The following is a 20,257-nucleotide window of genomic DNA, read 5'->3' on the forward strand; positions in this document are numbered from 1 at the left end:
CATAGGTAACTTGGACAAACTGCAACTGTTTTTTAAAATCTAATGCTAGGACCATTTGACAATCACAGTAAAGTGAGCTTTGATCTCACACAGGCCATTCCATTTAGCGTTTTGAGGGAGCTTGACTCATTTTCCTCATGATTTGATGTGACTTTCCTTGCCCTGAAGCTTGCTGCCTACCCCCATCTGTCTAATAATGGGCTGTGCTGATTCTGTGCTGCGTCAGCTCTGCCTCTCCCACCCCGATGTTTTTTAGCTGGCAAAACAGCGACTGCATGCAGAGCTACTAATTAAGCAAATCACCTGAGAACTCCAGTCATGTGGAAATGGGTTTTCATTATTCCAACGAGGTTAACATTTCAAAATGCAGAGGGAAAGTGTAAGGTTTCTGTTACGCTACAGGTACCGATCTTGCATCAGGATAAGTGTGTGATGTGCAGCGACCATCCTGTGTTATGCTACCTGTTGAACACCTGACAGAGTTTGTGGGCAAGGAGACTTCTGTGTTTATATTGGTCCTATAAACATTTTAGTGTCACAAGTAGGCTTGCAATGATATTTGTAGACATTTGCAAGGTTTTGCTGAGAGGCTAATTAATTTTGTTTAAAGACTCGACAGGTGAGATCATTTGCTTTCCCCTTGTGCAATAAACAGGCAAATTTAAAATTCCCAGCTGGACTGGCACTGAGCACGTTGCCAGTCTGAGGTGGTATTATAGCCTGTCTGAACACCAGACTACCTGTCTCTTGCAGATAAATCTATCTGAGGGTCAAACTGCAAAACTGCTTCCATTTGGAAATAAACCCACTAAAATGCTGAAACTATCAACACCCCCACTACAAGAGAAAAGAGAAGTTAGTGTTTTGTGACTGGACCAGACATCAGTCCTAAGTCGCACTGCAGCAGAGACTCACCCAAAATAGCAAATAAAAGTTAAGACGTGGCCAACTTTCTTTGGTCAATAGTGGTCTATCATTGAAATAAACCTGATCAGAATATGTTTTTAGTGTCAAACTGGAGAATTGGCTGTTATATTTTTGTTAATCGGGGTGTGAGTGTAGCTGGCTGGATCAGCATTTGTCATCCATCCCTGGAGGCATTTAAGAGTCAACCACATTGCTGTGGATGAGGAGTCACATGTAGGCCAGACCAGATAAAGATGGCAGATTTCTTTCCCTAAAGAACATCAGTTAACCAGATGAGTTTTTACGACAGTCAACAATGGTTTCATGGTCATCATTTGATCTTTAATTCCGGGTTTTTGTTTTAATTGAATTCAAATCCCACCATCTACTACGGTGGGATTCAAACCCGGGTCCCCAGATCATTACCCTGGTTTTTTTTAGAAATCATAGAATCCCTAGTGCAGAAGGAGATCATTTGACCCATTGAGTCTGCACCAACCACTTGCATGCCCTATCCCCATAACCCCATGTATTTATCCTTTCAATCCCTGTCACGCTCAGGGGCAATTTAGCATAGCCAACGCACCTAACCTGCACATTTTTGGAGTGTACGAGGAAACCGGAGCACCTGGAGAAAACCCATGCAGAAGTGGGTAGAATGTGCAGGCTCAGCACAGACAGTGACCCAAACCGGGAATTGCACCTGGGTCTTTGGCACTGAGAGGCGGCAGCGCTAACTGCTGTAGATTACTAGTCCAGCAATAATACCAATACGACGCTGCCTTTCCTTGTCTGAGACTCTAACTATCCCTTTTCTTGCCTGTATTTCCGTGATTACAATAATGAATATTGTCAGTAATGGGAATCGTTAATTACCTACTCTTTGTCTATCTCCAGAAGTATAACTAAACAATTTATTAGTTGGTTGAATGGATGCTGTCAGATGATGGATGTTGTAAAATTTAAAGTTAACCAGTAAAGATAATGCTTGCAAATCCTCTCCCCCTGTTGCGTGGCCATTTGCTAGAGTGGAAAGCACCAGACCCCTGCTTATTTCACACAACCTTTTAGCCTATTCAAAAAGTGCACTGGGTGAAACATACAAGTACTTACTTTTTGAACTAATTTCCATACAGGTGAACCATGTACGTGACATGAAGTGAATAATGATGGTCAGGCCGGTTTTATGTAGATGGGAAGTGACTGCTTAACAAAAGATCAACTGCCTTTTTTTTCTGTGATGACTCGCACGTTATGTTCAGATTGTAGTTTTCTGAGGGAAGAGGGAGTGGTGTGTGTGTGTGTGTATGAGGGAATTTTGTACAAATTATGCTTTTGGTAGCAACATTTTACAATCCTGCTCTTCAAAACAGAATCTGAGATTTGCACTCAGAGAATTTTTCCAGTTATTTGGAAAAGAAAAGAATGGAGTCGTATCATCAAACTGTGCTCATGATAGCTGTGGGTAGACAGCTTAGTACGATGTGTTGTGAAATACTGGGTTAGTCACCATCTGAGGCAGGGTGTGCTGGATCTAGGTGAGAAACGGTCACTTCAAAGCAGAAGTGGGAAATAGTTTCATGTGCTCTACTGCTAGACACAGTAAAACGTCTGTAATAAGTCAGCGGAGGCAGAAGTCCTTTCACCAAAATACCTTTATTTACAACTCTTGTCAGTAGTACAGAGAGTGCCATCAGTCAGCAGCCCACCTCCGCGAGTGCCAGAGGAACTGACACTCCTGGTTAAATACAAGCTATGACTCCCTGACTGGTCCATCAATTGGATCCTTAATCAGGGACTTCATGCTCCAATAGGCCAACCTCAATAGCCTGATTGAAATCATTATAATATCCCAAGGTTCTTCACCAAAGTGTTAATAAGGCAGAACTTGACACTGAGCCAAAGAAGGAGACTTTAGATCGATGAATGAAGAAGCGATGAGACACATTTTAAAGTAGGAGAGACACAAGCACAGGGAGGTTTAGGGAGGGCCTCCCAGAGTCTTGAGCTGAGTTCTGAAGTATAATTAAACAATTTATTAGATAGTTCAGTGGATGCCATACAATGGTGATTAACGTTTAAAGTTTTCTTTTATTTATGTCACAAGCAGGCTGACATTACTGCAATGAAGTTACTGTGGAAATCCCCTAGTCTCCACACTCTGGCGGCAGCTGTTTGGGTACACTGAGGGAGAATTTAGCATGGCCAATGTACCTAACCTGTACGTCTTTCGGACAATGGAAGGAAACCAGAGCACCCAGAGGAAACTCGTGCAGACGTGTGCACAGACAGTGACCCAAGTCGGGAACTGAACCCGGATCCCTAGTACTGTGAGACAGCAGTGCTAGCCACTGTGCCACCAACCCACCATGCCTCCGAAATGCTTCGGTGAAGGACCCTGGGACTTTTTACTGTGTCCAGCGGCCCAGCATTTGAAACCATTTCCCGCTTTTGTTTTGGGAAGTGACCACTTCCAACCAAACAACCAGCACCGTCCACCTCAGTGGCGACAGACCCAGTATTTCACAAGCTTTCTATCCGTAGCTGTCACAAGCACAGGTTGATGACATGTGGGAGAGAGAAATAAGACTTGAGGTTAAGAGTATGGTCAGTGTGGAACAGTGGCGATTTGATGTCTGAGAGCCTGGCTGACTCTACACATCTGTCAGAGGGCAAACTGCTTAAAAAAATAGTTTCTTGAGATGTGACGAATCAACCATTTGATCCAATGCTGCAGCGGAAGTGGTCTTGGTGATCAACAGAGGACAGCAAAATAAAAGAGAAGGAGGGGTAGAAGCAGAAGATGGTCCCTGTAGCTGCTGTATTCAATAAAATCATGACTGATTTTCTATCTCAACTCCACTTTCCACCCTCTCCTCACATCCCTTCATTTAATTTGTATTCAAAAATCTGATCATCCCAGTTCTGAATATACTCGGTGACTGAGCTCCTGGAGTGGAGAATCCCAAATATGCACAATTTCTCCTCACCGCCGTCCTAAATGTCCCACCCCTTACTTGAGACAATGCCGCCTAATTCTAGACTCTTCAGCCACGGAAACATCTTCTTGGCATCTGAGAATTGAGGTGAATTCTTTGTTCTAAACCGCAGTGAAAATGGGGCCATTCCACTCAGTCTCACCTTTCATCTCAAGTTAATCTAGTCAAAAATTTCTTGCACCCACTCCAGGGTTCAGGTGAGGAGACCAAAATGCTCCAGATGTGATCTCCTCCAAGCTGTGTATAAAAGCAGCAAGAGCCCTTCGTCCTTACCCTCTGGCCCCCTTTGCAACAAAGGCTAACATGCCATTGGTCTGCCTAAGTGCTTGTTGTGCCTTGCAGGTTCTCTTTCTGTGATTCATGTACAAGGACACCCAGGTCCTTCTGCGTAGCAGCATCCCCTGCCTTTGAAAAGATGTTTTACCAACAGGGGTGTGAATGAAGACAGCAGCAATGGGAAGCAAATAATGAATAACCGAAAAAGGATCTTGGACTGTGGGGCGTTTTTCAAATGCATAACTCAACCATTGCTGCTCCCCATAAAGCCTGCAGCACTCATAACTCTGTCTCTGTCTTTATTGAATTCTGAACTAATAAGTAGTGTTGCTTGTGGCTGGTGTACTGTGACTCGCTGCTGTGTCCCTAAGGCCTGTGATTTATTACAGTGTGGATAAATTGAACATTCTACAGATGTCATCTTTTGCCCTTCTCTTCCAGTAATGTGTCACATTAAATTGGTTTAAACTCCCCACATCTTTTATTGTTCTTTTGCAGCAGTATTTCACTTCCGCAGAGATCCTCCCTTTGTGTGAAGGTAGTGTAATTGAATAGCAAGAAGTAATGTTTAGCACAGCACTAGTCTGTTTCAGCTGAGTGTGGGATGTCCCACCATGAGATGCCTGGAAAGGGAGTGGGGGGAGGTAGTGATCAAATTTTGGAACAACCTCCTGCACAAAACTGCCTCTACCCTTTCTGCAGAACAAGGCCAGCATAGTGGTTAGCACTGCTGTCTCACAGCAACAGGGCTTGGGACACTGTCTGTGTGGAATCTGCACATTCTCCCCATGTCTGCATGGGTTTCCCCCCACAGTCCTGCTGGAGAGGTGCATTGGCCATGCTAAATTCTCCCTCGGTGTACCCAAACAGGTGCCGGAGTGTGTTGACTAGGGAATTTTCACTTTAACTTCATTGCAGTGTTAATGTAAGCCTTTTAAAGCTTTAGTTTGAGGGCTGCTGTCCGAGAGTAACTTTTTAAAAATGATTTTAAATTGTGCACTCAAAAACATGAGCCAGCCATGCCATCTGATAAATCCATTTTGTAAATAGCAAATTGTTCTGCAAGACTTCTTTATTTTTTTCTTTTATTCATTTGTGGAACATGGGTGTCACTTGCTGGCCAGCATTTATTGCCCATCCCATTGGTGGTGAGCTGCCTTCTTGAATCACTGCACTCCACGTGCTGTGGGTTGACCCATGATGCCGTTAGGGAGGGAATTCCAGGATTTTGATCCAGTGACTGTGAAGGAACAGTGATATATTTCCAATTCAGGATGGCGAGTGGCTTGGAGAGGAACTTACAGGTGGGGATGTTCCCATTTATCTGCTGCCCCTCATCCTTCTAGATGCAAGTAGTCGTGGGTTTGGAAGAATCTTTGGTGAATTAAGCATCAAGGCATTTTAGACTTTGTCCAAGTTACCAACTTCAAATCTTAAATGCTGAAGGTGAATATTTATTAATCATGCTTATAAATTATCTGCTGAAATAACATGAGTTTCCAACAGTTGTATCACTTTTGTTCCATATTTTCATTTTCAGGTTTTTGTTTTTTAAAATCTCCAGAATCAAAGAAAGATTGAATTGTACATATCTCCAGGATCCAATGTGCCAATTTTCAAGTTCTGTTGCATTTAACATTGTCTCATTTGGAACAGGCCAACTCAAATGCAGTTTTCCAGGAGGAGAAAGGATTAAGAGCCCACGCTCCGCCAATTTGTAATTTGAGCTCTCCGAGTTTAACCGTTAATGGCTTTAAAATGTCCCAGTCTGCTGTTAGTGATCTGGGGCTGTATTCCTGTATAAACCGGAGCACTCCGGCATTGTAAATAATGACCTTCCTCCTCCCCATCTTCCAGGAATACGCTGGAACATATTAAAAATTACTTCAAGGGAATTTGAGTTGTCTGCATTTTAGAAACACAGTCCAATTTGAGTTGTCTGCATTTTAAAAACACAGGACAATTTGAGTTGTCTACATTTTTGACACACAGCAAAATTTAACTCATCGGAAAATGAGATTCCCATGAATGACTTACATTTAGAAGTTTTTAAAAAATTAATTCATAGAATATGGGTTTCACTCTCTAACTGGGCCAATGCTTATTGCCCATTCCCTCATTGCTAGGCCATTTCAGAGTCATGATGTGGAGATGCTGGCATTGGACTGGGCACAGTAAGAAGCCTCAACACCAGATTAAAGTCCAACAGGTTTATTGGAATCAAAAGCTTTTGGAATGCTGCACCCTTCATCGGGTGAAGGAGCAGCACTCCGAAAGCTAGTGATTCCAAATAAATCTGTTGGACTTTAACCTGGTGCTGTGAGATTTCAGAGTCAAGCATTTGGCTGTGGGTCTGGAGTCACGTACAAGCCAGACCAAGTCAAGACAGTAGAATTCCTTCCCTAAAGGACGTTAGTGAACCAGACAGGGCTTTTTTTTTACCAACAATTGGCAGTGGTTGTGTTGGCCATCGTTGGACTAAATTAACAGATTTTTAAAATTAAATTGGAATTTTTTTTTTTGTCTGAGGCAGAATTTAAACCAGGGACCCAGAGCATTATCCTGGGTTTACTAGTCCAGTGATAATACCTCTTGGTCATCACCTTCTACAACCTCCTATTTGAAAACAAATCTGTTAACCTTCACATACTATGATGCAATGATTATATGGTTAATCCAACATACTGCCAACCTTGGTTCTCTTACAGCCCAACACTTGTTTAAAAACGTGTGCGCGTTGGTGCATTCTAGATTTATTACCCTGAGCTTCCTTTTGCTATTTCACAGCCGAATAGCTATGTCCTTCTAATTGTCTTAAGGATGTCAATGGAAGGTTACTTTATGCAGAGCAAACATTAGTTTCCTGGGGAAAAGTCATATGTAGTCGAAATATCAACTCTGTTTCTCTCTCAGCAGATACCTTCAGACCTGTTGAGTTTATTCCAGCACTTTCTGTTCTTGTTATTAATTGTTTCCAGAGTAGGATGAGATCTTTCTTTTGCAGTTCAACTTTCAGTTAAGTTTAGTGGGTTAAAGTTGCGCCGTAAAACCTGAGCACAAAAAAAGTGCAATGATCGCAAGTCTGTTAGAAAAACCAACTGGAGAGGCAGGGCGCTGGCAAGTGCCTGAGCACTAATTTCCGTTAGCAGAGGCCAGTGCAAAGAGTAAAAGAATCTTGTGATTTTCATAAGAAAATAAATGATTTCATGTTGAATAAATGCTGCCTGAAAATAAAAATGTTCCTATTTAAATCATGTGATATTATCTAGATTCACGGAAATGAGTTAATTTCCAGAAACTCTGCGCTATTGAATTACAAGGGGAAGTAGGTGGAAGTAATATTTTGTTTTGTAATAAGCCTGGATTAGTAATGACTTTTAAAAAAAAAGTCAATGTTTAAAGGGGAAGTAATTGTTGGAGTATTTCTTCACATAAGCTGTGTCTGGTCCACTTGTGTCCAATGGTCAAAGAGCCTTTTGCATGGTCAGTGTTACGCGTCTATTCATATTTTGTATATTTTCTGACTTTCTTTTTCCTGCGCTGCTGATCTGCCATTCGAGATATGCCCTTGCGGTTGTGATCTCCACCCCTGCTTCTGTGTAACCCATTGGTTCAGAGCTTATTAGCATTTTTGCAGATTGACATCCAGGCTGGCCGGTGGTTCGGGTCTCCAAATTCCATCAAGAGTGTAACCCTGGATAGCAACGGAGCATGATCGGAGAGATTGGGTGGTACAGTGGTTAGTACTGCAGCCTCACAGCATCAGGGATTCAGGGTCAATTCTGGTATTGGGTGACTGTGTGAAGTTTGCACACTCTCCAGGTGTCTGCATGGGTTTCCTGCGGGTGCTCCGGTTTCCTCCCAGACTCCAAAGATGTGTAGGTTAGGCTGATTGGCCATGCTAAATTGCCCCTTAGTGTTCGGAGGACTAGCAGCCTAAATACATGGGGTTACGGAGATATGGCCTGGGTAGGATTGTTGTTGGTGCAGACTCGATGGGCCAATTGCGCTCCTTCTGCGTTGCAGTATTCTATGATTAATTGTGGACGTTTCAATAATGATCTGTTTCCTGCAAAACCTTTTCAACTCTCACTTTTACTAATAACATGCGTAAAAATATATTTGCTTCTTGCAATGTCCTAACAATGTTAGGAGTTGTGGGTTTTACACAGAAAGAAATGGCTTGATTTTTGCAAACAGCAATTCAATCAAGCACTCAGCAGGTTTTATTGAGGAGCTGCTCTTTGCTGTGCACAGAATACAACACTGAAAGGAAAACAGCAGCCTGAGCGCGCACCCTAAGGATATCACCGTCAGGTCATGTCATCAGTTCTTAAAGCAACCTTCACCTCTTTTAAATATACAACTTCACTCCATCTTTACTCCTGTGGTCATAATGATAAATTATTACAATGTTACACAAAGGATCAGTAAATCTCTAGACACAGTACTATGTGTCATTAATCTTTATAGACATGTTGTTGCAATGACAAAGGGCTTTGGTGAGGCCATACCTAGAGTATTGTGTGCAGTTTTGGCCTTCATTTCTGAGGAAGGATGTTCTTGCTCTCGAGGCAGTGCCGTGTAGGTTTACCAGGCTGATTCTGGGGATGGCAGGAAGGATGTGTGAGGAGAGATTGACTAGGCTAGGACTCTTTTTGCTGGAGTTCACATGAATGGGGAGAGATCTCATAGAGGCTTATAAAATTCTAACAGGACTAGACAGGGTAGATGCAGGGAGTATATTCCTGATGGTGGGGGAGTGCAGAACCAGGGGTCACAGTCTGAGTATTCAGGGTAGACCATTTAGAATGGAGGTGAGGAGACATTTCTTCACCCAAAGAGTGGTGAGCCTGTGGAATTCATTACCATGGGAAGTAATTGTTGTCAAAACATTGAATATATTCAAGAGGCTGCTGGATGTGGCACTTGGGGTGAATGGGAAAAAAGGTTTGGGGAAAAGACAGGATTAGGCTATTGAGTTGGATGATTAGCCATGATCATAATGAATGGCAAAGCAGGTTTGAAGGGCCAAATGGCCGCCTCCTGCTCCTAGCTTCTATGTCAATAAGAAAGTCGATCAGGAGGACATTCATTCCTCTTTGGTTGTTTATGGTATTCTGGAATTGGCTGTCCTTAACCTTAGAAGTATGACTTGGAACTTTAGTAGACACTTCTTCTCTTAGAACTAATCATTCTCCCTCAGTATAGTAGCATAAAAACAAGCATCAGGCAACTCAGATTCAACTAAGTCTTCCGTAGAAATATCCACCACATTTGGGACTGAAGAAGTTTGGACTTCTGGAGATGATTCTGAGAAATCATTTTGAGATGGTAACAATCGCCAAACCAGTTCATCCTCTGTTTGAACTGCAAAAGAAATTGGACCTGTTTTTTGCTCAAGCTATGACTGGCACTCTCTTAGGTCCATTCATTTCTTCAAATAGATGAGGATAACATTGATACGAGTTTTCAAAAATGGTTTTCTTTTATTGAACAGTACTTAAAAGGATTAACATGACAGAATTGAAAAGAAAGAGCAAACTTGTAGACTGGCTTCTAAGCAAGTCAGTCCCTGTACTGAACTTGAACGCACTGAACTGGATCTCAAAAACTAATTGAAAACACATATGCTAAAACCCAAAATATATTTCAATTCTTATCTCGTTATTGGAAATATTTTTTGCAGTCTGTCTCCATCTTAGAAAAACAATTCTTGCAGCTGCTGTTATGAAAAACCTGTTTGCCTGCATTGTGTACCCTTCAGGAGTGCAGTTAATTTCAAGCTAACCTTTAGCCTTCCAATTCTACATGTAGTCAAGTTAGCAGTCAATTGTCCAACTAAGCACAATGGATTTCATTGGCAGAAATATCTTAAAGTGAAGTCTTTGCAGAGACTGGAGCAACCAGGGCTAAGCATACACGAGATCTTTCACCCATTTCTCACTTGTGGCATAATTATCTGCTAACAATTCATCTCCTTATTGAAATGAGTGTTGTTTTGCCCTCACTTCTTGTCTAGCAACTTGAGATTGTTGTTGATGCTCTACCATTCCTGATGTTTATGGAGGGGCTAACAAATCAAACATAGTTCTGAACTTTCTTGTTAAGAATAGTAATGTAGGTGGACTTTGGGTACTCGCATGAGTAATGTTTCTGTGAATGGACAAAAATCTATTCACATGAGATGATAATGAACTTTGCTGTTTTGAAGCTTTTAAAGAATGTTTCAAGGATTGTATGAATCTTTCAACATTAGTTGATGGATGATACAGTGCAGATTTTGTATGCTGAATACCATTTACTTTGAGATAATCCTCAAACTCTTGTGAATTAAACTGTGAACCATTATCGTTAATCTGTTCTCGCTTACCAAATCCAAGTTCCAAGTGAATTCCATCCAAGTTTTTCAGTGGTTTGTTCCGATGTAGCAGATCTCATGATAACATCTGGCCACTTTGAGCGAGCATCAATAATTATGACTAAGAACATGTAACCCTCAAATGGACCCGCAAAATCTATATGTAATATTGCCATGGCATTGTAGGCCATTCCCAAGGCTGTAAGGGAGACAACAGTGGTTATTTCGTGCACAGGATTGGGACTGTCCCACTTTTTCTTCAATCTGCACATCTAGACCCGGCTACCAAAAGTTATTATGTGCTAACTCCTTCATCCGGACTATCCCAGTACATCCTTCACATAGTTGTTCAAGAACTCTCCAAGGTACGATCAATTGGATTCCCCGCAATAGATTCCCACCTGGGATGGTCAGTTCCAGCTTTCTTGATAAACATTGTTTCAAATCAGCGAGTCATTCTAAGTTTTGGCTCTTGGTTTTGCTGGATGAACCAAATTCCACAGCAAATTTAAGTTTTGCATCCTATTGTACTGAGAAAAATTGGTAAAAATTCATGACAATTCTATTCATTTATAGGAAGTACTCTCAGCATAGGAATTCCACGATACGTTTTCTTCATTCAAGGTATCCATGAATCCTAATTGACCCACCATTTCTCTTGCAGACGCTAGCAACTTGAGAGTATACAATATATATATTGTCTTCCCAGTACTTCCCTTTTTAATCTGGAGACTGTCGACTTGATGTATTTTTTTCAAATGACTCCAGCTGTACAAGAAACATTCCTTTTTCAATATGCCAGCTCCTGCCTGGAATCACTCACTAATGAAATCACCACCAAATCCGGTGATCCGCTCTTAAAGCAACCTGCAACCTCTTGTGATATATGTATTTGATAATGTAACGTAATAATGAAATATAGTGCCATCTCCTGTCATTGATGCAATGCAATCCCTTAAGCATCCAAAATTACCTTTTTAAGATAAAAATCTGACATTGGCTGCTGACATTCACTTGTTTTGATTTCTGTACCTTGTTGGGCAACTGGACAGGGAGATGGGTATTTAGTTTAAATTTTGGACTCATCAGCTAAGGTGGTGCTGAACTGCCTTCTTGAACTGCTGCAGTCCATTTTATGTAGGTCCATCCCCAATGCTGTTAGAGTTCCACGAAATTCAGCCTCTTTGACATCTGTCTACTATATCTGCTGGTTCCCCTTTATCTACCCTCCTAGTTACACCCTCAAACGGCTCTAATAAGTGGTATCAAACACAATTTCCCTTTTATAAAATCGCATTAACTTTGTCTGATCACACAGTGATGCTCTAAGTGCATTATTAAGACATCCTTTATAATAGATTCTGAACTTTTCCCAATGATTGATATCAGGTTAATTCATCAATCCCTGTTTTCTGGCTCCAGCCATTCTTCACTGGCAACGTTACATTTGCTAATTTCCATTAAGCTGAGACCATTTTAGAGTCTAGGAAATTTTGGAAAATCATAATTAGTCTATCTGCCGTTTCTGCTCTACTTCTTTCGCAACCCTGGGGAACACCTGCAGCAAAGTCCTGGGGCTGATATGATTGTATTTGATGAAAACCAACCATCTTTCTTTGTGCTAGGTATGATTCCAAACCTATGGAAACATTTCCACCCATTCTCCTTTGCTTCCATTTTACGAAGGCTCCTTGATGTCATTCGGTCAGATGCTGCCTTGGGGCTGAAGGCAGTCACGCTCACTTGACTCTGGGATTCAACTTATTGGGAGTGTTTCACACGGAGCTCAGACTGACCATAGGATTGGTGAGTAAATGCCATGTGCTGGCACTGACAATGACCTTACTTTGCTGATCGTTGATTGAGAATGTGACAAAGGGAAAGCAAAATACACAGACGCTGCAAATCTGAAATGAAAGCTAAACATGCTGGAAAAACTCAGCGGGCGGAGATTTCCCGCAGGAACTGTAGCAGGTGGGGGCGGACCATGCAAAGGTCTGTTGACCTCGGTGGGAAATTCCAGCCTTGGGGTGAGTGCGGCCAAAAAGTCCTACCCAACTAGTCTGACAGCATCTATGGAGAGAGAGAGAGAGAAACGATTCAAGCCCAACGTGGCTATACTTCAGAACTGAAGGGAGATTGAAAGGGGCATCTCTACAGAACAAAAGAGAGGATTAAGGATAGGTTAGAGGGGGCAAGAATTAAATAGCACTGATATTGTGGAACAAAAGGCAAAAAGAGTGGTGTGTGTTCTCACAATCCTTCCACCATCCCCTCCCTCCTGGAACCACTATGGGGGGTCTCTTTGTCCTCATCTAACACCCCGACTGGCCTCTGTATTCAAAGGATCATCCTGCTCCACTTCCGTCACCTTCAGCATGATGTCACCACCAAACACGTAGAATTATAAAATGTACAGCACGAAGACAGGCCCTTCGGCCCAAACTGGCCCTGAGACTAGGAGTCACATCCACCCCTCCCGCTCACTGCATCCCATTCCCCCTCTCTCTCTTTTACACACACACACACACACACACACACACACACACACACACACACACACACACAGATTTTATTTGGCTGGAGGAACAGCAGCTCATCTCCCGATTTAAAGCCTTCAGGGACTCATTGTGCTGAATAACTTCAGAACATGAACTTGGTCCTCCTCAGCAAGGGATGTATAGGGAGCCAGCTGGCTCCATCATTTCTTCATATCACGAGTCGAATCGGCTGATGCTGGGGAACCTCGGGAGAAGGCCAGGAGGGGTTAATTATCCACTTGCAGGATTGGCGAAACCTCCACCTGGTGTCTCCAGGAATTGAAGGTCAATCTCCAGGGCACTGCTGTGTGTCACCCTGGAGAGAAATCATTGGACAATTTAAATCAAAGGCATTGGGTGGAATTTTTCAGCTGTGGTCGCACCAAGACTGGAAGATCCCACCCGAGGTCAGCAGAACCTTGCATGGTATGGTCCTGTCCAGCTCATTACGATTCCCGTGACGGGCAGGTTGGGAAAATTTGCACCCATTGTCTTTGTTTTCTTTGAACATCTCTCCTTCCCCGATTTTTCAATATTTTTACACCTAGTTTTAATGATGACAGCCAACCATCATCCAACTGGGTAATGAGTCTTTTTGCTTTCCAGTTGGAGTTGGAAGGCAGTGATGGGTGTGTTGACTGAGTAATGGATGGAGTGTGGGTGCAAACCTGTGACAATGCCCCCAGGAATATATTTAACCACAGTTGATAACCCTATCCACCCCGTGTCTGAAGATGGAAGCAAATGCTTCAGTGCTGTCCTTTGCACACGTGTGCTGAGCTCTGTCAATATTGGGAAATGTTTGTGGCAATGTCTCAACTTGTCAGCTGTTTAATTAGCCACTACCATTCATGACTGGATGTGGCAAGACAGCACAGCTTAGATCTGATCCGTTCTTTTTAATACATTAATCTGTTGCTGCATTGTAACTTCATTTAGGCCCAGCTTGTCTACACTGGTGTTCGAACACCCCCTGAGTAGAATCCCACCCTACATCATCTTACTTGATCTTCCTTCCTTCAACTTGTTTCTCCCTCAGTTACTTATCCAGTTTCCCCCTTATTTACCTGGTTTAACAGCTGCTCCAAAATGGTGGCACAGTGGTTAGCACTGTTACCTCACAGCTCCAGGGAACTGGGTTCGATTCCTGGCTTAGGTCACTGTCTGTGCAGAGTTTGCATGTTCTCCCCGTGTCTGCGTGGGTTTCCTCTGGGTGCTTTGGTTTCCTCCCACAGTCCAAAGAAGTCCAAGGGTTAGGTGAATTGGTCATGCTAAATTGCCACTTAGTGTCCCGGGATGCGTAGGTTAGCAGGGTAAAAATGTAGGATTACGGGGATAGGGTCTGGGTGGGATTGTTGTCCGTACAGGCTCGATGGGCCAAATGGCCTCCTTCTGCACTGTAGGGATTCTATGGTTTGTATGAACAGTGTCTTTGTATTTAAAAGATGTGACAAAGGTCAGTGCTTTCTACTCATACACGCTGGAGCACAGTGATGATGTTCAACTGCGGAGGTGAAACTGTGGGTTTTTTAGATTGTTATTCAAGAATATCATGTGGAGAAATGGTCCAAATATTTGGAACGGAACTTGACCAGAGAAACTAACTGCTAAGGGAAGTTGTGTTAAACATTGTGTGCAAACCTCGAGTGAGAATCCAGAATTTGGGACTTTTAGCCAGACTTCAAATTTTCTCATCCCTCCTGTGATGACGGCTGCTTTTGGCGGGTCTGGCAAATCTCATCCTCGGTGTAGGAAAGTTTAATTTCAGCCAAGGTTTAAAGGAGGTTTGCAGGAATAATTTTGAACCAAAGCAGGAAAAATTTACCCTGAATCTAAAGACTCGTAGAATATTAATGCAGAAGGAGGCCACTCGACCCATCTAGTCTGTTCCGACCGCAATCCCACCCAGGCCCTATTCCCGTAACCCCTTATGCTTACTTTAGCAATCCCCCTCACGCTAGGGTTAATTTAACACGGCCAATCAACGTAGTCCACAGACCTTCGGACTGGTATCATGTCTAGATGAATCTAGGCCTGTTATCACATGTTTAAAAAAACAAAAACGATTGTCTCAGAACCATGAGTTATCCTACAGGCTCGCTTTCCAAATTTTTTCCTTTCGCGTTTCACCAAAAACTGCAAAATGCCATATTTACACCCCTGCAAGTCAGGTGTTTTTAAACAGATAAAGAACTGAGTTGAGTATCACTGTCTCGGACATGACTCAAGGTTGCTGATGTTCAGGGGTGGCTGAGCATTGAGCCTGCACAAACCTACTGAAGGTAGTCAGGGAGCATCACTGTGCCATTACCATTGTAGATATATCAAACTGAAGTTCTTGGCTGGAATTTTACTGTCCTCCCACCCACCCACCCCGCTGCGGGAATCAGGGTGGGTGAGGGACGGAGCATGAGAAGGTCCTTTAACCTTATGTCTGCCCCGGTGTACTAATGGGCATAAAAACACCACGAGATAGGTTTGCAAACTTCAATACGGGAGCTGTTTATTGAAAGTGTGCGCTCACAAGAACATAAGAAATAGGAGCAGGAGTAGGCCATCTAGCCCTTCGAGCCTGCCCCGCCATTCAATAAGATCATGGCTGATCTGTCGTGGCTCAGTTCACACAGTCAGGTCTAAGACGGCCATACAGGGCGGCATAGACAAGTTGGGCTGAAGGGCCTGTTTCCATGCTGTGAAACCTTTATGATTAGGAAATTAGTGATTGGTCCAGACAATGGAGGTTTTTATATAGAAGGAGATAAGCACAGGGTTTCAGCAGGGATACTCATTAAACTCCCTGCATGATTGAACTGCTGACCATTTGAATGAATCGGTAGCAATGAATATTATAAAGTTGCCGACATGAGAGAGATTTCTAGGGGGAAGCTGGTTATTTGCCCTTTTACTGGTGTTTGCTGACTAATAGGAAGTGAAGAATGAGGAACTTGTAAATGAGCAAACGTCTTATCACAGGACCTAATTCATAGACACCAGCCATTAGGAGCCTTTTGGCTGATACTATACCTGCCTTTTCCATAGAATATTTGAGCGACTTGAGTGTTTTGATAAACACGACTGTTAAAGTTCAGCGCAATCTGGAGGAGCAATACTTCATTTTCCAATTAGGCATGTTACAACCTTCAGGACTCAAAATTGGACTCAACAACTTTGGGCCGTGACCTTTCTCCTCCATCTGAACCCCTTTTTTTAAAATACATTTTTATTTCCATGCATTCTTAACTGTCCTTGACGCAAATCCCATTATGGCCACCCCTCTCTCTCTCCCCCCCCTCACATGCAGACTATGTCAGAGGAACAAGTACAAGGCATCCAATATTGACTCAGGGGCAGGAAGCAAAGGCTGATGGCCCATTAATGTTTTTGTGTCTGGTAGGCTATTTCCAGTGGGGTTCAGCTTGGGATAATCATTGTTTATGTGGCGTATAGCTATGATTTGACTTAAATTGTAGGGAGCATGCTTAAGTGATTGGGCACATGGTAGATGATGTGGATGAAAGCTGTCAGTGGAGTGGTTTGTTGAACTAAAAATCGGTAAATAATGGAACTCAATCTGGAGAAGTTGAGGTAATGAATATAGAATTTCTACAGTGCAGGAGAAAGCCATTTGACCCATCGAGCCTGCACCGACCACGATCCCACCCAGGCCTTATTCCCGTAACCCCACCTATTTACCTTGTCAATCCTCCGGCACTAAGGGACAATTTTAGCAAGGCCAATCAACTTAGCCCACACATCTTTGAAGTGTGGGAGGAAACCACAGCACCCGAAGAAAACCCATGTAGACACGGGGAGAACATGCTAACTCCACACAGTGACCCAAGACCGGAATTGAGCTTGGGTCCCTGGTGCTGTGAGGCGGCAGTGCTAACAATGCCGCTCTATATGAAGGGCAAATAAGGCAAGGAATACACAATAAAATGGTGGGATAACGAAGTGGAGAGAAACAGAGCGATCTTAGAATCCATGTCCACTGATCTGGAATGTGCAGTCGATAAGGTGGTTTAGAACGTCTAGGGATACTTTCTTTTATGGTCAAGGCATAGATGATAAGAACAGGGAGGTTATGCTGGAACACTAGTTAGTTAAAACTAGATGAAACATTAGTTAGGCCATAGCTAGAGTATTGCGTATGATGTAAGTCACCGCATTATAGGAAGGATGTGATTGCATGAAAGAAAGGGTGGAGGAGGTTTACAAGAATGTTGCAAGAATATAGATTATTTGCTATGAAGAAAGACTTGTTTGGTTAACTTTATGTTTTTGGGACTGAGCTGGGGAGGTGCACAACATTGAGGAACCGGGATCTGGTGGATAGGATGGACCTATTTCGGTGAGAGGGGAAGGCCAATTACCAGGGATATAGATATAAAATTATTGACGGAAAGATTATGGTGGGAGGGGTTGCATTTGAGAAGAATTATTTTCATGAGGTGTTGGAGTTTCTGGAACTCATTGCCTGAAAGAGTGATGAAAAACAAAAACCCTTGTGTTCAAAAAATTCTTGGAATTGCCCTTGAAATGCAAAAACCAACAGGATTACGGAGCTAAAAAGTGGGATTAAACCAGATTCTCTTTTGTGCCTGGCACACAGATGATGGATTGAATGGTGGTCTAAGATGTGAATTTTCTATGCTTGAAAACTGCAACATCTTTAACTTCTTACAAGGTCATTGACCTGAAATGTTAACTCTTTGTCCACAGTTACTGCTGGGTGTAACTATACTTAGCATTTTTTTATTTCACTCAACCATCCATAGTATTCTGCTATCAAACTGGACTAGCCATATCAATGTCATGGCTACAAGACTTTCCTTCCATCGTAAGGTCATTCAAATGTGCACAATATTCAGCACCATTTGCAACTCCTGGGATACTGCAGCAGTCCATGTCCGAATAGAATAAGACCTGAACAATATCCAGACGTGTTCATGCCACACAAGTGCCAGATAATGACCATCTCCAACAAGACAGGATCGAACCATTGCTCGTTGACACTTAATGGCATTGCTGTAACTGAATCCCCCACTTTTAAAATCCTGGGGGTTACTGTTGATCAGAAACTGAACTACACTAGCCATATAAATAAATACTGTGGTTCCAAGAGCAAGGCTAGGAATCCTGCTCAAAGTAACTCACCTCCTGACCGCGCGCGCGTGCACACACACACACACACACACACACACACACACACACACACACACACACACACACACACACACACACACACAAAAACATTCAATCCCTCCACCACCAACAAACGGTGGCAGCAGTGTGCACCAACTATAGGATGCACTGTAGGATCTCACCAAAGTTCCCTAGACAGCACCTTCCAAACCCATGACCACTACCACCTGGAACAGTGGTTCTCATGTCAAGAATACCCACCCAAATTTGCCGTGAAAAAAAATTCATGTAAGTAAACAAATTTTATTCAAAATTCATGTAAGTAAACTAAACGAACCTTTGTATTCAGCTCTGTGATTGACATTACCAAGACCTAACGAATCTTAGGCCTCCCACACGTGCGCCGGTTAGGAAAGAGCCACACGTGCACAGTTTAGATTTTTTACGTTGGCCGGACCCACGCGGATGACCAATGGGATTTGGAGGTGAAGACAAAGGCCCCATACACCCGCAATAAAAGTGAAAACTCTAAAAGGCCCATACCCTGAGCAAAGACTCTTCTCCCAGACCCTAGGAGAAGCAAGAGACACGGAGAGATTAAAAATGAAGTTCCGAGTAAGGAAAAAAGACAAAGAAATAGGAGGTGTGCTCAAATTTTTTAATAGTGTAGAATTGTGCAATGACGTATAAAAGGTTGGGAATCACTGGTCTGGAAGTACAAGGGCCACACGTACCTGGGAACACCACCACCACCTGGAAATTCCCCTACAAGTCACTCACCATCCTGACTTGGAAATACATCACAGCTTTACTGTCACTGGGTCAAAATGCTGGAATACCCTCTCTAACAACAATATGGATGTGCCTATACCTCTGGGACTGGAGCAATTCAAGAAGGCACCTCACAGTCACCTTCCAAAGGGCAATTGGGGATGGGCAATAAATGCTGGCCTAGCCAGCATGCCCACGTCCTGTACATGAATTGTTACGAAAGGTCAGAGGCTTGGAATCACCTCCTGATTTCCCAAAGCCTGGCCAATATCTGCAAGGCACAAGTCAGGAGTGTGATGGGATATTCTGCACTTGCCTGGATGGGTGCAGCTCCAATAATGCTCAGTGAGCTCGCCATCATCCAGGAAAATGCATCCTGCTTGATTGGCACTCCTGCCACAAACATTCACTCCCACCACTATCTATGTATATTGGCAGCAATGTGTACCATCTACAAGGTGAACTGCAGGAACACACCAAGGCTCCTTAGGCAGCACCTACCAAACCCATGACCACTACCAGCGAGAAGGACATGGATAGCAGATCCATGGGAACACCACCATCTGGAAATTCCCCTCCAAGCGACACACCATCCTGACTTGACCATTCCTTCACTGTCGCTGGGCCAAAATCCTGAAACTCTCTCCCTAACAGCACTGTAGGGATTCCTACACAACAAGGACTCTAGTGGTTCAAGAAGGCAGCTCACCAGCACCTTCTTGAGGGCAATTCAGGGTGGATAAGAAGTGCTGGCCTAGTCAATGATGGCCACATCCCAAGAATCAATGAAATAAAATGTATTGTCTATACTGGCTGAAGAATCAATTATCTGGTACACATTGTTTTTATACATTAAATGTTTTGTGGTTAAATCAAATTTTTTATCAATGTATGTATTTGTCGGTTAAAATAGATGATTAAGTTTATTTATTTGTGTCATAAGTAGATTTGCATTAGCACTGCAATGAAGTTATTGTGTAAATATTCTCCTAAATACTAAAACAGGAGGATCCCAAAGAAAGACTAACCTTAAAGTGGAGTTTAATTGATTTGTCTTTTCATTTTTAACATCACACTGACACAGTTTCGCTTTTGCAGTCAATTAGGTCAGAAATTTGGTATTTGGAAGGGAAATTGCTCTGGGAGTGAGGTGGTTTTTTTTTCCTGATTTGTGGTACCACTGTTCTCTTGGTTTGAATGTGGGCAAGGAATGAAATGAGTACACTGCATCAGTATGTGTTTGCATTAGACATGTAGGA

At 42.8% G+C, this 20,257-nt stretch overlaps 1 protein-coding gene across 5 annotated transcripts in view; it reads left to right on the forward strand.

Annotated features, from left to right (window-relative positions):
• atp8b4 (ATPase phospholipid transporting 8B4) overlaps positions 1–20,257 on the forward strand; it is a 288,525-nt gene that overhangs the window by 64,784 nt on the left and 203,484 nt on the right. For 3 of the 5 annotated variants that reach the window (XM_080214351.1, XM_080214349.1, XM_080214350.1), the window contains exon 3: positions 12,229–12,348. The exons of the other annotated variants lie outside the window; for them this stretch is intronic. The gene's annotated coding sequence lies outside the window, so the exon portion shown is untranslated. The remainder of the gene's footprint in view (positions 1–12,228; positions 12,349–20,257) is intronic. 5 annotated transcript variants of the gene reach the window in all.

The sequence above is a fragment of the Carcharhinus amblyrhynchos genome, chromosome 28, assembly GCF_965287045.1.
Source record: "Carcharhinus amblyrhynchos chromosome 28, sCarAmb.v2.hapA, whole genome shotgun sequence".
Taxonomy (NCBI): Eukaryota; Metazoa; Chordata; class Chondrichthyes; order Carcharhiniformes; family Carcharhinidae; genus Carcharhinus; species Carcharhinus amblyrhynchos.